Genomic DNA, 3,664 nt, shown 5'->3' on the forward strand with positions numbered 1-3,664 from the left:
GTTTCCTTTTTATTGGCAAACAGAGACTCTTTCCTTTGTTTGCTCCCTCTCTTCCATATTTCCATAAATGGTGTCCCCCCTCCCAACCCATGATAATTGATGTATTTCCCATGAAGGAATGGTAATTAAGATAATGAGATTTTCAGAACCAAGTGTAGCATGCCAAAATGAAGCAGGAGGGGGGGCACGTTTCATATCTTCTTTTTATTTTAGCTTTCTAAATTTTCCCTCTTTTGTCTTACCAGCATTACCTCTCTGTCTATAGTCCTTACCACATCTGCTTTCCCTTTTGTCTCCCATACACAGCTCGTCCTCATTTGTTTGCCCAGTGTATAATTAGCTATAGGATCACCCATTGTGTAATTATGTATAGCAGTTTGATATGTAATTAAAACTGTATCAGTATCCAGTGTAATTTGTGCTGTGTGATTACCTATTAACAGTGCAAACAGTCGTGCCTAAAAGCCCGTGACCGCCCCTCTCACAGATGTCAATGTGCTTTTCTGTCAGTATTTATGTATCAGCAGGTGTTATAGGCGAGCCAAAAATAAATACGAAATCAGAACAAAATAGAGCCGATGTTTACATTTTGGTCTGTGTATCGTCACATGAGTAGTTCTTTCAGTAACTGCCGAACATGTTAACACAAAGCTTTACTTCAGTACTTCAGTCTTGCCCAACAATTTAGTCAAAGCAGCAACATTATGTCGCTCCCAAAAACAGAAAAGGCTTTTCAAACATCTTGCTGGAAACCTCATCATAAGACGAAAAAAAGAAGTCAAGTGTGCACACTCTAAGGAAACATCTTAATGAATACACATCACTGCAGCTTTACAAATTCACAGCAAAATAATTGGGAATTCCAGAAAAGCTGCTGGTAGTTGGAGGTATTATGTTGATTTTTTTTTTCATCTGATTTAGAAAATGAGGAATTCTCTTTAGTTCATTTGATTGTACAAAATATGCTTGATTTGACTCTGCATCTGTGTGCAGAGTTGTTTAATATGTTCAAACATTGTGTTTTTATGTCCGACTTAACTGCAAAATGTAATACATGAATAAATACAATTAGATCACTACACATGGAGATTTACAATATAGACCAATCAGCCACAATATTAAAACAACATACCTATCAGTGAGGATGTCCTGTGGGACACAATCCAGTTTAGCCCGGAGATGCTTAATCAAGTTGGCATCTCGAGGCTTTTGAGGTCAGGTCATCATCTTGGGCTTCTTGTCATGTTCCTTGCACAATTCCTAAGCAATTTCTTTTACTGTGGGCATGGTGTTTTGCCGTTTGAGTCCACTGCACTCAGAATATAACACTGTCCTTAAGTGTGCTTCGTCTGCGATGGCATATACTTAAGTGGTACATGTCAGAAAAATCTCCACATCAATATCAAGACCGAAGGTTTCCCAAAGAACATGGAGTTGCAATGAGGAGAACAATGTTATCAGTTTCACCTGTCAGTTTTAATGTTGTGGCCGATCATGTATATCAAACCTTTTTATTCCAGATAGCCACATTTTTATCATTAGCATCAGGAATAATATAAACCCAGTAGAGCTCTGCACTCATCTCACTACAGAAAAAGAAATGTTAGAGTCTGGGATGATATCAAACATGTCATGCTTGCTAGCAGAGAAACGTGGGTTATAAAACGCTTGATATGCCACCGTTTTTTTCTCATGATGTAATGGCACAGCAACAACTAAATGTGTCAGAGTTGTGACTGATTACCAACCACACAGAACTTTCATTTGTCATAATTAGGATGGAAAGAATGTGTCCAAGACTTGAGAGTGTCCTTTTTCTACAAATATGGAAAAGAAATTGAAAAAACTTATAAAAGACTTGCATAAGATGTGGCCTTCTTCATATAGTGAATCATATAAGGCTTATATGATTTACTCATGAAAGTGGCCACTTTCTCATTACTTTCATACCTTGTTTTAGTAAGTATCCAAAACATACAAGTTTCTTTTATATAATTTTTCAAGGGATCTTATATCTGTTTTCACTCTTGTATGCTTTTCATACAAGTTTCACACAAGACAGATACAAACTTTATAAGATTTATATATATATCTTTCCATATGGGTATAAAGGGGAGCACAAACACACCTGCTAAAGAATTGTTATATGTAAGTTTAAAAGTGGCTGGTCACAGATTAGCATTTGCTGTGGCCTCAATGCAAGAACTTTCTGCACATTCCAAGTAAATCACGTTTAACATAAGATGTGACTCAATACATAATTTATGATTTGACTCACACTACATGCATTAAATAAAGCAGAATGGTGCCTTGGCATATTGTGTAAAATGGTAGAGTCCAAGTATCTCAACTCCAGGATTCACAAAAGGTGGAAACTCCAGGTTTAGGAATGTGACCATATTGAATTACAGTAAACTAGCAAGTCTTAAACACTGAAAAATATGTTGTTATCTAATCCTAAATAGTAACACATACTGTGGAGATTTGTGAACTTCCTAACCTGTGTTCCTTCTCTCCCTGAGCCTGGTTCTGCTGGAGGTTTCTACCTGTTAAAAGGGAGTTTTTCCTTCCCGCTGTCACCAAAGTGCTGCTCATAGGGGTCATATGATTGTTGGGTTTTCTCTGTATGTATTATTGTAGGCTTTACCTTACCTTGAGGCACTGAGGTGATATATAAATAAAATTGAATTGACTTGAACTTTACAAAAAGGATAGTTGTAGCATAGAAGAATGCATAAGAAGGTAAATGTGTATTGTCTGGAGGAGTAAGCTTCAAAGTAACCATAACTATAATGAAAAATTCCCTTCATTGTGCAATTGCCAATGACCTTTAAAGTTGTGAATTTAAACATTTTTTTAACCCAGTACAAAACATCAAACTGTGTTTACTGGGCATCTCTCAGCATAATGACAATGGACATTTATATTTATAGGCATTTCTTTATGAAAAAGCCGCTATAACGTGGAGCCAATCTGTGAAGAACTCCAGTGTTGAATACAGCCTTTTCTATTTTATGTTCTTAAGAAAAATTGGTCATTCCTGCATTTTCCTTACAGATCTAGTCTTTTGAAGCTAACAAGCTACACTGCTATGCCTGTGTGAAGTTGCGTATCAGAGTTTGTGATGCAGCTATTGATGCTAACTGGACTTTTTAACATTTGTTTTTACTTACTTTGCAGTGGATCTTAGGCAGGTTAGCACATAGCTGCTTTGGTAGAGGTCAAAGAGTAGCCGTTTACCTGTCAAATTAAATATTCATTTTAAGTCACACCAATGAACACATAATTCTGTGGAGGTGCTTAAGGTACCTATATAGCCCTTCTTGAGTTCCAGGGTTGTATTGAGGCACAAACATATATAGCTGAAAGATTGTAGTTTCTTCTTTTTAATAATATCTGGGCAGTTGATCAACCAACTGTCAGTTTATCCTGAACAATTTAATCATTGGATTGTGGTTTTTCTGATATCTATCAATCATGCATACAGATTAAATTGTGAAATGCTCTAGGCTACGTAGTCATTCCATTATGATTAGTTAAACCATATAAATGAAGCCCAAGGTCGATAGGCACTTAAAAACAATGTGGCCACAAAAAAGCAAAGAGTGAAGAAGAATGTGTATATAATATATATATATTATATAATGTTCTTCCTCCCCCCCCC

The 3,664-nt window shown here is 36.4% G+C and overlaps 1 protein-coding gene across 2 annotated transcripts in view; it reads left to right on the forward strand.

Moving 5' to 3' along the window:
- The window catches only part of il1rapl1a (interleukin 1 receptor accessory protein-like 1a), a 167,224-nt gene that overhangs the window by 112,688 nt on the left and 50,872 nt on the right, over positions 1 to 3,664 (forward strand). The gene's annotated exons all lie outside the window — the stretch shown is intronic.

The sequence above is a fragment of the Pundamilia nyererei genome, unplaced genomic scaffold (assembly GCF_000239375.1).
Source record: "Pundamilia nyererei isolate P.nyererei 1_Seehausen unplaced genomic scaffold, PunNye1.0 scaffold00055, whole genome shotgun sequence".
NCBI lineage: Eukaryota > Metazoa > Chordata > Actinopteri > Cichliformes > Cichlidae > Pundamilia > Pundamilia nyererei.